The sequence below is a fragment of the Cuculus canorus genome, chromosome 4 (genome assembly GCF_017976375.1).
Source record: "Cuculus canorus isolate bCucCan1 chromosome 4, bCucCan1.pri, whole genome shotgun sequence".
Taxonomy (NCBI): Eukaryota; Metazoa; Chordata; class Aves; order Cuculiformes; family Cuculidae; genus Cuculus; species Cuculus canorus.
Genome location: NC_071404.1, coordinates 78315969 through 78330134, shown reverse-complemented (window position 1 = coordinate 78330134; position 14166 = coordinate 78315969). Strand labels below are relative to the sequence as shown.

Below are 14166 nucleotides of genomic sequence, written 5' to 3'. Positions count from 1 at the left end.
TGCCAAAACCCACCGAGCTTGGTTTGGGCAAGTGTTGCCACAGAACTCCACAGCCACACAGTACAAAGCACCAGCTCACCCTGCGGACATACGATGTTCACCTTTGATGGAGTTTATGACTGCCCACATGCCATTCCTTCTGCCACAGCCAGCTCGGGTTCCAGGAGCTCTAATGGATTCTGCCTTACGAAACAGAAACACGGCTGTGTTTTCATACCCAGCCCCAGTGAAGTCATTACTGCCAAGTTATCTGATAGCGCCCAAGCCTGATGCACCTGCAGACGTAACCGCAGCCTGACAACCAGCCTGTCAGGTTATTCCATTTTTTTTTTTTCCTTTGGAAAGCCAGAGTGGCACCCTTACATTAATTTGTACTTGGGAACAGAGCCAAAGCGATGCTGCTGCCAGTGCAAGGACACCTAATCAAGAACTGAAATGTGTTGCACTCAAATGTATAAGAAAACAGACAAGGAATGAAAAAGCATAGAAGAAGAAGAGAGCAGAGTATTCAGCAGTTCTCTCCCCTTTAAGACATAACAGTTTGTAAGGATTTTGGTACACTGGAAAGAACTTACTGCTGATGTATTAAAACTCTGTTTGGAAGGGGGAATATTCCAAATTCAGCATGCAGCCATCACAGAAATCAAGAGAATTTAAAATCCTTCAGCTCCATGGAAATTAATACCAGGTGGGGGGGTCGTTTAAAACAAACAAAGCTGGTTTTAACTGCATTCGAAGTGGATCTTTCTGACTCCCACAGCTAGCACGGTTTTCAGACAAGAAACGGGGCACACTGAACGCTTGAGATGGGCCTTTAAAGATAAATGGCAGAAGGAGATACAAAGGTTAAGTGAAAGCCAACTCCTCGTCTCCAGAGCTCGCTTTGCAGAGCTGCACGTACCAAATGGGCCCCTGCTGAGGCAGGCACGCACCAAGGGCTCGGAAACTGGTGTAAACCTGCGAAGGTACACACTGCGGAGGAGGCAGTCAATCGCAAAAAGATGTGTTTGAGGGCCAAGGCAGAACTGCTGCCATAGCAGGTTACCGGCTCTGCCTTAGACACTGCTGCCAGCTTCTCCCCCTTGCCTAGCAGCAGGGAGAGGGCGAGCGGTACCAGGCACTCCTCCTCCGAGATACAGGAGGCTCCCCCTGCTCAGCCATGGTGCTTAGGAGTGGCAGATGCCAGGAAGAGTAGCCCTCAGCCTCGCTCTTGGTTACTCCCTTTGAGAATCGCCTCTTTCAACTCCTTGTCAGCATCAGCAGTGCAGCACTCCCATCCTGCAGATGCAGGAAACTAGAGATGGGAGCGGCTCATTCCCAGTCCCTAAAACCAAGCAATGCCAGCCTCCGGTCCACACTGTGCCCAGCTCTCTGCTTCTTTCCCCAAGGTGCTCTTTGGGAAGGGGGGAGGAAGCTGTTTGCACCCTCCCAGTGATGAGAGGCTGGAATCAGACCAGCGCTCTGGCCAACTCCATCCCCACCCACTAGCTTTCACTGTGTGTCCGTATCACCCTCTAAATCCCCACACAAAACATGAGGAAGCAGAACATTCTCTTGAAAAACATCCAGTTCAGTCCCAAACACATGAAAAAAAACTGATTTCATTTGCTGGAACTGCTGAGGCAGCACTGAGAATATCTTTAAGATGCGCTATTAGATCTATATGCTATAAAATCACTGGTTTATACACACCCCGTCTCCAGGGCTGAGGACTCGCACCAGGCCCTTGCTGAACATATTTTATTCATGTGATTTTGGTCAGTATTCAGGGAAGGCTTGTCAAGCGCTCTAAGGAGGGGTTGTCACCATTCCTGCTGGATCAGAGGCAGGTAATGTCAAATGACTTTGAAGGATGCAGAGTTAGGCTGTTAGAAATGGGCAAGAGGCCCCCTGGAGTCCCACCACAGCAGTGATGTGAAGGAAGCAATTGGGAGGAGAGAAAGCAGGGATATAAAGCCCCAAAATTAATACTGGTGAGGAACAGAGGGGAAAATGGTACTCAAGGAAATGGAGAGAAGATGATCTACACTGTAAGTTACAGCTTCTGCTTGCCAGAAGAGGATGCTCATCCTAGCCCTCCAGAAACAGCAGAATCTCTTGTGGGCTATAGCGATTGCTCTGGTTCCCGTCAGGGTCAGGTGCCCGCACCTTATATTTATAGAAACACGTTGTCCTCACTGCACGCGCTCTTGTATTACATTGCACGCCTTGCTTCCCTCTGCTCGCACCATCTCGGATGACACGCAGGCAGAGCGACGTGAGGCACTGGGGAAAACGACTCTCAGCCCAGCCAGCACGCTACCAGCACGGCCATGGAGCGCTCCCAAACCCTGCCTCGCGCCGACGAGCTGCTCATCCCGCTGCTGCGTGGCAGGGGATGGCAGAGGCACTTCGTGCCCAGAACTCTCCTCTGAAACAGAAATAATGTGCAATGTATTCCCTGCCCTGCTGAATGGCCTGAGAAATGGCATTTCTGTGCATGTGGCCTGAGTTTCCCTGCCTGTAGAACAAGGGTAAAGATCCTCAACTCCTTTTCTAGAGTATTTTGAGAAGCACAGAAGAAAGGAAAAATTTGCATGACTAATGCTAAGAAGTGCAGAAACCTGCCCCCCAGTTGTTTTGCCAATGGGACCAGGATTTCACTCATCCGCTGACTTGCCCAGAAAGCCTAGTCAGAATTCTTTCACTTCTCTATGCTTTGATTTCTGCATACAAGAAGCAAGGAGAACTTCCTTCTCGGAAGGTCTGAAAACACACAGACACAGAAGCACAGAGACCCTGCAGCGGAGGGACAGCCTTGCCAGCCGCACACTGCAGCCATTCTGGATGGAAAGTTGGGCGCAGTCTTAAAGGTGCAGGTTTGTTTCCTAGAGAACTTAAAGTAATCTATTGCTTAACAAGCCCACGGCTTTCAAAATGAACCCGTTAAGAATTGGCCTGTTACCTTTTTCCCCCCCTCCTTGCTTTGTTTTTAGAATGTTTGAAGTGTGTAAGACATCAAGTAGTAAATGAAATTAAAGACTTAGGATTATTTTTTTGAAGTAGCTTTGAAATGCTGAAAGCCAAAAGCATTTTATTTGTCAGCATATTTTGTCACTGCAGGTTTTACACAAGCTACAGTAGACAGCACATAAAAATAACTTGACAAATCTAATGCATCGAGTTAAAAATATCAAACCTTGGGTTTTTAAAACATTTGAGCTTGCTTTTTCCAGAGCAAGAGGAAGGCGCTGTTTCAAAGACATCAGCTGGACCGACTCAAGGCTCCGTACAGGCAGACAGCACATGTGTTACTGACCTTTATTGGTCTCAAGGAGCTCACAGTCCTGTTGGGCTGCTAGTGGGAGAACCCCTGCCTTGAAGAGCTTCTAGACAAATTACATCTCAACAGGGAAATGAAAGGAACTAAAACAAGGAGGGATAAAGCATCACATATACAGAGCCCCACTGTTCCAAAACAATCAGGTCCCCTCATTTTCCTTTGGTCAGAACCCTGCCCACACCACCAAGCAAAAATTCTTTTGTCCCCTGAAAGCACTTGGGAATTTCTATGGCTCCTCCGGGATCTCTATCTATCTTCTGCTGCTCACTCCTCCGATGCATTGCAAACCAGGGACTGCAATGCAGTTTAACAACAACAAACCCTCCAGTTATGTGCTTACAAGATGATGTTTTTAAGCACTTGGTGACAGAGAGAATCACAATCAGGAAAGACACAGGAGATGGAGCTAACCACATCACAACAGTGTCCAAAACCTGCTCCCGCAAAATAACACCACTCACGCCTGTTGCTAACGGTACAGCAATGACACCGCTTAGCAGGTAATTTTGTGAGATCTTTTTTTACACAACAGCTTTCTAAGACCTATTTCACACTCAGGACACAGACCGGCACTTTGAAACGGTTCACACTCCTGCACAACTAGGAAGTTCATCAGAAATTCCTGCTCCGATGGCTACATCACCAAGTTCCCAAACATCAACAGAATACTCACAGGTCTGTTTCAGTGCTTCTTTGGGCCTGGCCTTGCAGGAGGGCACCATGGTTTGAGTACCACATCCTCACAGACTCTGCTGCAATTCAGTTGTAAAGCTGCACCAAACTCACAGAGAGTGTGCATCACCCACTCGAACCAGAGAAACTATCTACATTCAAGCTAAACAATCACAGCACACCCAAACCCTATTTAAATGCCTATCAATCAATATCCCCTCTCCACCAACATCACCCATCCTTTTCCACCTCCCCTTCACCACCAAACCACCTGATCACTGCTTGTACCATGCTTTGTTCTCTTCTTCCAGCTACTGGCACTCAAGTGGGATAAAAGGAAGCCCAGATCCTACTAGTTCCCTGCAAGCATTTCCCTCTTTCCAGTTCTTATAGCCGTGCTGCAAAGCTCAGAGCAGAAAGAGCCCATGGGACTGCCCAGGGAATTGGGTACAAAGCATTTGTTAATGGAGCCTGAGCATTGGAAACAGAGGGGCAGCGCGGGAGGAGAGCGCAGCCATGAAAGTCATCTGCAAGGGATGACTTCCCTTTCCAAGTCAATGTAAAAGAACGCATCACCAGAGCTGCAGCGCTCCCTGGTTTTCCCATGTCAGCGATTTTGCCCATTAGGTCCTCCTCACCAGGGAACAAATGGAAGTATTGAAGCTGGTCAGAGCACAGAGATCTCTTGCATTGTTATTCTCCCCTTTATTAAGCATGGCACGTAATCGATCATGCAGAAAGAGCTGAACAGAGCGGTACCTCCGGGACTTCCTTCCCTGAATCCCACCCATATCAAATTCCTGGGGCATTCTACCCCGAAGTATTACTTTTTTTCCATCTTGGTTTCCCTTCCCCTTCCAGCTACACATACAAGATTTCACTCTATCCTTGCTGGTATTGTAGCTTTTCATATCCTCTAAATTGATTGCAGGATTTGCTGCAGGATCTCATTAAGTAATTATAATTAGCTCGGTAGTATTTCTTCTTACACTTGAGCATGAGTAATAAACTAAAACCAACAAAACTCAAATCAGAAGGGGATTTTTCTGTGATGCAAAGACATAAGCAGGCTGCTTCTTTGCTGAGCTGACATCCAGTTGTCACATTCATAGAACTGTCACCAGAACACAGTAGAACATTACATGACACAAGTGTCACCGACTGAAGCAGCCCAGCTTCAGAAAATAGGCTTCATTTTTTCCGAAGCCCAGGAACTCGTCCGCTGCTACTTGCAGTCCTGCTGTGCATTATTAAAAGGTTACCAGAAAAGAGCTCCGCAATGGTCTCTGCAGTTCTTTCTAACAGGAGCTTTCTCCTCCTTCTACTGAAAAGCGGTGCACTTTAAGTCAATTTGGTGAGCATTCTCTCTGAGTCAGCACCCAGTAAAGTAAGAAGGGGGATTCACTTCTCCCAAAATCCCTTGAAATCCTCCGTTGACTCAGACAAGCCCCAGGCTGACAAACCTGCCAAAGCATTTTCTTACTCACCAAAGAGTTTATATTACTCCCTCTCACTTTAGTTTGAGTGGCAAGATGTTTTCAGTACTGATTTAGCAGCTTTCTGGATATTCCTCCCTCTTCTATCAACCTGCCAGACTCTGTTGACCCCGAGAATGTAGCACAAAGCTGATCTATTTACCAAAGCACTTTCCCCTGTGTGGGATGGAGTAAGGTGCGTCCGGAAGAAGAAGAATAGGCAGTTAGGCAACGAGGGAGCGCTGCTGCAGGCGTGAGCGTTTTATCTTTTGTTTGATCTTTCTGCTAAGGGAAGACAAGAATGGACACAATAAATCTGCATAAATACATGAAAGAAACAAACAACTCTCAGGAGTCTGGGGTGATTTGGGAAATGGTGACAACCCTGTTGTTACCTGGCTGCTCCGACACAGTGACAACTGCACATTGTTGAGAGCAGCCATCACCAAGAGTGGGCGTCTTCTTAAAATGAAGAAGGATCGCACTAAACAAGAGAGGATGAAGTACAAAAAAGCATTCACAGTTGTTAAAAGAATCTCCGACAGGGGGAATATTTTATAGAGAAAATTTTGTAGGAGTGTTTCCCAAGGAAGCTCTCCAGGCTCCTTTGTGAGGGAAGAGGAAGAAATCCTTCTAAGATAGCATGGGAGCAAAACAAGTGCCACGTGTGGAGATCCCTACAGCAACTTTTGCCACTGTTTTAACTAGGATGTCCATTCCTCTCTGCCTATATGGCTTTAATGCTGCGTCATCCTCTCCTTCCCTGCACCGTCAAGGTTCTTCCTCTGCCTCCGCCTTGCTCCCCAGCGCTGTTCTCCAGCTTCACACCTCTACCCCTCCCCAAGTTCCTACCAATGCCACAGTTACTTCCACCCCTTACCTATATGTGTTACCCGATCTCTTTGATGAGTTGTGCAATGTTTATCCACCATTTGATCTTCTGTGATTGTATCGTAGCAACAGACAACAGTTTATGGAGGACACTGTGTGAACATTCTCCAACAGAACACATCTAGGAGTCCTGCTGGTTTCTTGGGCAATGTTACGCTCTTTGGAACAATAACGCTAGTCGAGTTATCTTAATTTTATGCTAAAATTAGAGCAGTTGAACATTATTTATTTCAAGTCCACTGGTTTTACTGAATACCAGGAAGGAGCGTGAATGTGTCACAAGCATGGCAACCCACAGAATTTCATCTGTGACATTCATGCAATACCGTTTGCAAGTCTAAGCAGTTGGAACAGAAAGCACTACATGGCAACCACACAAAGCAAAACCTAAATGTGCTCAACACATTCCTTTGTGTAAACACACTTGTAAAAGGGAGACCCAAAACCTTTCGACTGGGGTTCAGAAGAGCTTCTCTGAGTCATAAAAAAACAGGTTTTTAAGGCAAAGGAAGCCAATTCTTGCTTTCTGGGGAAACCGAACTCGGTCACTTGATCATACTGCAGTGTTCTACAACAGGAGGACGGTGATGTCCTGTGAGTCCCCAGCAGTGAACCCATGCATGGGTCAATAGTCCTGCAATCTCCAGGACTACAGATATCTTCTCGCACATGCAATAAATTCACCTAAATCTAACCAGACATTTCTGAAGTGGAAAACATGTCTGGACAGCTCTTTGAAAGGATCTTCTTTCACCTGCTTCATCCTTCTGCAGATCCATTTCCCACCTGTGCTATCAGCCAACTGACAAGAGGAGGTTTTAGTTAAGGCTGAGGAAGGATCTCCCTCAAAACATCAATCAAGACCAAGAAGCAGGATTTACGATGTGGCATCCTGGTTCCCCTTTGAGTCACTCTAATCACACTTCATGTCATTAGCCAACATGACAAACCATGAGCCAGCCTACCCCTCAGGCAGCTAGATTTCTCCGAGGGCAGTTTTGATCACCAATAGAAGTGTCTTTTATTACTGCCAAAGGTGCCATGGCAGAACATAACATGGAACACAGCTCACGTGGCCTTAAGGAAAGTTATTACCTATATCTTTTCCCATGTACAACGGCATAACCGGAGTCAGAGGACTGCACTGCAGCTTTACCGATCCCTCCTGTGAAGTCCCACAGTGCCGCAGATCTCCCAGCTGCTGACCAAGCTTCAGCCTCTCTCCCTGGATAGGCTGCGTTCCAGCAGCAAGAGAAACAACTCCAATGTTCTTTACCAATCAGTCAGGCAGCTATAACCACTGAAGTAATGTTTAGTGCCCACATTTATTTTGTGACCAAGCATTTTTGGAAGCATTAAAACAACAGCCGACCTTTGGAGCAGTGCCTAAAACTACAAAAGCATCCGGAATCATAGAATCATAGAATAGTTGGAGTTGGAAGAGATCTTCAAGACCATCTAATCCCAAGCCCCTCTGCCATGGGCAGAGACACCTCCCACTGCCTCAGGCTGCCCAAGCCCCATCCAACCTGGCATTGAACACCTCCAAGGATGGAGCAGCCACAACTTCCCTGGGCAACCTGGGCCAGGGCCTCACCACCCTCATAGTTAAGAATTTCCCCCTAATGTCTAGTCTAAATCTTCCCCTCTCCAATTTACAGCTGTTCCCCCTAGCCCTAACACTACATGCCTTTGTACAAAGTCCCTCCCCAGCTTTCTTTTATCTCGTGGTATTCCATTCTGCTGGCCTGTCCTGCTCTCCTGAGCTTAACCTCCTCCTTAAGGATACACGACCCATCACTCTTGTTGCAGGTTGTTCCTATTTAACCACTCATCACACCGTAACAGTCATCGCACACACAGCACCAGAAAAGGCAATTTAACAATGAACAAGAAGTGATAGACAGCATTTGATGCAGCTTCTCATCAGTGAGCATCAAATCTCTCCTTGCTCTATTCCTTTCCCAATTAATGAATCGATGGTGAAGATCTAGCTGCAGCATAGGAGACTAAAAAGAACAAAACAGAAAAGAGCTTTGTTGCCCTCAGACCTTCTGTCCCGCATTGTCCAAGCCCCTGAGGACAGATGTAACAAAGCCAGCTCTGCTATAGATTTTTGGTTGCACAGCCAGATGAGTCAAAAATCAAAAAAGGCAAAACAAAAAACAACTCAAATAATCTGCAATCAGATTTCTAAACTGAAGACCTTTTCCAATTTACACATTGTTAGCGATTTTGTAACGTCCAACAGGGGGAGTGAAGGTTTGCAATAACAGGTTGTGCTGGTGTAGTCAGACTGCCTGCTGCTTCTTCATTTCACTTGCCCAAATAGGTCACTGCCTTCTGTATCCATTGTCTGCACTTCAAACCAATCCGTGTCGCTCTCAATTAGTTTCCAAATTAGCTGCCAATACTTTATAACAGAAGTGCTCAAACATAAAAAACACCCAGTCATGGACACACACTTAAGCATTTAGTTTTTTCAGCACACACTTTATCCATAGTGTAAGGTATCAATGAGATTCTTGATTTCTTTGGGGTTTTTTTCAGTATGCATTAGCACGCAAGGCAAAAACCATACTGCTGACCCTTTTGTGAAGAGCTTGACACATTTCCATGTCCTCCACGTCACTGTGATATTCCATAACATGCAATATCCTCCCCAAATTATATCTTAAAGCACCAACATTTATGGTTTAATTCACTGTAAGGTAACAAGACACCCTCAAAAGCAATTCATCCAAAGCTGTACCAGACCCCAGATTTGGTCACCTACCAAGAAAAATAACCTCTCTAAACTGTGCTGCGGGCAGGAAGTGAAGTAACAAGGACTCTGAGGCTTAGTCCCAGCTTCCTCTGCTCCCCCCCACATCAGCATGATGGGCAAGGGGGCAGGAACGCGCCAGAAGGATCAAGGTGAAACTGCCCCTTTTGGCAGCAGTATAATCTTAGATCAGGAATATCCCATTCCCCTTCCATCCAGGCCTCATACTACTGGCACACGAAAGGGAAAGGAAAGCTACTAAGTGTTCAGATACAGCAGCTCCATTTTGCAGGAGAAGCCATGGAATTCTGGGCCATGTAAACAAATGCCTGACTGTTAACAGAAGAGAAAGGACAGAAACAGGTTCTCTGACAAATCCCAGAAATAAACACAACTGTTCCACCTCCGTTATCAGACGTACCTGATCTGAGTCTCAGCAGGCTGCACTTTGCTAAGCAAGCGACGTCACGTCTCAGGATGACAAAGCTCTCGTGACCTCTATTGTTATTCCTGTTATCAAGGACATTGCAAAATGGCTTGGAAGCTCAGCTTAGCTTTGATTTTCTACTGGAGAAAGAACTCAGTTTTTCCTTTTTGTTGTTTATTGTTGTAGGGACCAGCCCTCTTAAGGTGTTTCATGTTATGACTTCTAACACAGAAATAGCTGCCAACTAGCAGGAAAGAGACAAAAGATAAGGAATCCAAAAACACCACTGTTGGCACTACAAGCTAAACCCACACCACCACGGTCTATGGATGGGGGATCATAAGCCCTGGAAAAACTTGGGTTTAATATGATAGAAACCCCTTCCTCTCCACTTCACAGTCATCCCAAACACATTCTGTCCTTCAAACTGATAAATACACAAAACCAAAAGGAATTTTCTTCTCCACTACAAAACCTCAAGGACAGACATGCACCGCCAGTGTGAAGGATACGTTGGCTGCATTGTCCCTCCCATTAGAAGACTTCACTCTCAAAAAGCGAAACAACTCCTAAGAGACATTTTCCAAGGCAACAAGACATTGCACATCTGCTCGGAAGTTCTTTTAGATACTCGTTTTTCTACAATGTGAGAACAAACACCAACTACATTCCAAACCTTCAGCTTATTTAAAAGAGACTCACCAGGAATGCATCACTCCCTGATAAACCATGCTCCACTTGAAACCTCTATTCAAGAATCTACCACCTGCTTGGCAAATTCGCCTTGGGAAGCAGGAAAAGGTATTCCCAACATGATTCTGGGACATGAAAAAATGTCACCATAGAGACAGAGGAACAGGTACCCTCTGGACGGTTTGCATCGACTTCAAATCTCATTCTCGTTTTCCATAAGTGCTGAATTTCCCAGATCTGTTTAAGCTGTTTTCCTAGAACTGCTTTAATTTATTTTCAACTTAACAGTGCTTAAGGATGTGCTAAAGGTTGAACGCGACGCAATGGGCCGTAAATATTTATGGGCTGTGTATTTATTAGATTCCAAGCCTCCTAAACCTATGTGCCATCATCTCCATTTAATGATAAACATTATCAGCTTCCAGCCGGAAGAGTTAACACCTACCTCTAGTTAATAAATCAAAATGATCACATTAAGTGATACAATTCTTTCTGTTTTAATAGGGGTTTAGAATATTATGCCAGAAAGACAGTTCACGTTGCTAAGTTGGAGAGTTCATCTACTAAAACAGTCACTAAATAGCACACCAGAAAGAGGCCATCCTTCAGTGCAGCCGGTCATAAATTAAACACCACAGTGAGAAGGAATTTCTCACAGTTTGGTGAGAACACTCTGCATCACGCTTACAGAAAAAGACTGGAGCTTGTATTCAAATGCCAGTCTGATTCTCAAAAACAGGCAGTTGTGATGCCTTCATCACCTGAGGAAATCCAAAGTTAATAGTAGGCCCAGCTAAAAACAGAACGCAAAGTCAGCCATTCGCATTGAAAGCCACTTTCACTACTCTTTTTTTTATATTCTCTGTATAGAATTGGGCTGTAATTTCATATTAGAAGATACCGGCTGCTGAAAAGCAAGCTGCCGCATAGTGCTTTGTCCTTCCTAAGCCCATCCTGCTGCTCACTCCCTGGAGAGCTCTCCCGGGCTCTCTTTGCTATTCTTGCAGTCAGCATTCAGCAAGCAAGCAGGAATTTGCCCAGGAGAGTTTTCCTGCATGCAGCTTACACTGCAGAAACACCCACGTTAACCTCCCCGATGACCCTCACACACACTTAGGCACAGCAGAATTAGATTCTCAGCTGTGTTATTCCTATTCAGGCTCAGCCCAAGCGTTTACCGATGTGAGAGAGCAGGGCCAGCACCGGCAGAAGTAGAGGAATCCTGTTCTGGGGAGCCCCCAGGTCTGCCAACACCTGCCCCGTCCCTGTCCTGCACGGCTGGCATCACTGCCCCCTCCCTACTCAGGATTAGCGTGTCACTTGTCTGTGCATCAGTTCTCCCCACCCGGAGCCTCCGGGCAGCGGTCAGCGGCTCTTCCCACCCACGAGGCAGATGGCTCTGCTGCTGGGATGACTATCTAATGACAGGCGCTCGCAGTTGGCAAGCTGTTGGAATCCCACAACACAACTATAATAAGCAGAGGGCATGACTAAACCTGAAGCGCCATCTCCTTTTCCAGTGGCACCATGCCCTAACCCATACGTGACCAAGAATTTGAAAAAAATGTGACCCACATCCTCTTCCAGTTCCTGCCCCCTCTACCAGCAGCACCTCGTCACCCACACAGCTCCCTCTAACCAGCAGCCCAAGCAGCTTTGGGAGGCCTTATTGAACATTACAGATGCCCTCGCTGCCAGCCCAGGGAGACAGAAACGCATGGCCTATGACCATGGTGACTTTTCGGACGCACTCTGGCTGAGAAAGGAAAGCAGCCGGGCAAGGAAAGCAGCTTTACTTTCCCGGTGTTATCTTCCATGCACTAAACGTGAGACAACTTGAAATTCCATCACTGGAAGCTACAGTGAGCTCATTGCTGTAGAGCTGATCCTGCCCCACAGTGAAATCTGCATTTCTGCTTGGCTGAGCACAATCTTTATTATCCCACTGACACTCTGAACATGCCATATTCCAAACTTGTTCCCACAGCAACTTTAAGGCGCTCTCTCTTGCTGTTAGGCACGCCAGCTTTATTCACAAGGTGACAGAAGGCACGGTGACAAGAACGCATGGCCAAAGTTCCTCACCGAGAACGGAGAAATCAAAACTAGCTGATGAAACAACACTGTTTGTACCACTCAGCATTGCTTTCTTGTACAGAAATAAGCTGTGTTTTTTCCAAACACTACCAAGCAGGGAAAACAGCTTACAGCACACTAAAAAGTAAGAAGAAAGTGACGCCCTGCACCATCTCAGCATTCACTTTCGGCTATATCATCAGCTCTCTGGCTATCACTAGCTCCTAATACCTTTCCTACATCTTTGCATGGACCTTAACATGGAAAGCTACAAATATTCAGACAGGAATTTGCAGCGAATGCCAAGAGTATGAGCTGAAAAGGCAGTAAGCTCTTCCCTGAATGCCAGGGGCAAAACAGCGCAGCTACATCCTCACAGCTCTTGTTGAGCAAGTACCCCTCTGGAAGCCTAACTGCATCTGAAGCACTCCATCTCATGCAGCCAGCTAGTCCCAAGTTCCTGCAGTAAACACTTCACTCCATCTTCTCAGCTTTCCCAAACACTTTTGGGTTCAAGGAATTTGCAAACAGTTAGCCCAAACTGGTAGACAAACAGAAAAACAGAGAGAGGAGGCAAGTCAGTCCTTAAACCAATGATTCTGCAACTTGATTTTACAATCAGAGGTCACCACAGTCCGTGTCCTGACACTGCACAAAGCAGTGATGAAACACGCACATGCATGTACGTAGATACACACACAGATACACCGTGTTTTTAGGAGAACAGCGACAAAACACAGGAAGAAATTGTTCCTTTCTGAAGTCACACACAGTTCATTAAAACTGCATTTTGGAAGCAGTCCAATCCTAAGCTCTTCCTCTGAAAGAACTCCATACCTTAAATATACATGGTATGTCGTGAACCTTTTAACTCCTAACCCGGCAGGCAGCTAGCAACCGCCCTGTCTGAAATGCAAGGTAAAAGGCAGATCGAATGACATGGCCAGGCTGGCAATGGGAACGAGGTCAGCTTCTGCAAGTTTCTGCAGAGCTTGGCGCTGCGGTTCCCTGAAGGGCTGCTGGTTTGACCTCAGTAACCACATAAACTGGACATTCACGCAGCTTTCCTTCTCTTATTACTGCATGGACTAGTTATTCCTTACCTCTGGAAAAGCCTGCAGATTCTCTCCTACGGCACACGGACACACTCTGCCCTCTGGGATAAAGTCTCTTCCTAAAACAACTTCTGACTTCTCCTTCCTTTTTAACTCTTCAGCGCGCTTTGGATTTTCAGGTCAGCAGCTTAATAGAAATAAAAATTCACAACTTGGTGAAAGCTCAGAGACATCTGTTTAGATTAAATCCTTGCACAGTACCTTCCAGACTTGGGTTTTTTATCCCGACCAGTGGTGGTGTTCACTTGGTTGCTCCCCACTCTATAGCCTTTATGATCACCGACTATCAAATGCTCACAACTCGCCATGCTACTTTTAACTTTTCCTTTCTGAGCAGGAGGCTTAACTGTCTCATAAAACGATATAACATCATTCAACATCACCACCCTGCTTGTCAGTCTGGACTCTCAGACCCTTCCCTTGTAGAAAGACTGGCTTTCTCGTGGAATTTCGTAACCATACAGATCTTCCCGCTGAAGAAACTAGTTTTTATGCTGGCCAGCCACAAAACAACAGCACCATCCAGTGGCCCCTCCTTTGGCCGACACTTGGGAGAGCTCTGAATTAATCCCAAGCGCCTTTCCCAAGGGAACCCACTTTGGGCGGCTTTCTCTGAAATCCCAAAGTACTTCAACTCACTCAGCTTCAATCGCGCAGGCTATTTCCCCAAGAAAGTGGGAGTTGGTTTCCAAAGGAGATAAACTCCAACAGCACTGATAACCACAGATGAT

General features: G+C 46.1%; 1 protein-coding gene across 3 annotated transcripts in view; it reads right to left on the bottom strand.

Moving 5' to 3' along the window:
• Nucleotides 1-14166, bottom strand: part of SLC4A4 (solute carrier family 4 member 4) — a 199524-nt gene that overhangs the window by 170409 nt on the left and 14949 nt on the right. The window contains exon 1 of one of the 3 annotated variants that reach the window (XM_054065584.1): nucleotides 13424-13441. The exons of the other annotated variants lie outside the window; for them this stretch is intronic. The gene's annotated coding sequence lies outside the window, so the exon portion shown is untranslated. Of the gene's footprint in view, nucleotides 1-13423; nucleotides 13442-14166 lie in introns of those variants that run through there. 3 annotated transcript variants of the gene reach the window in all.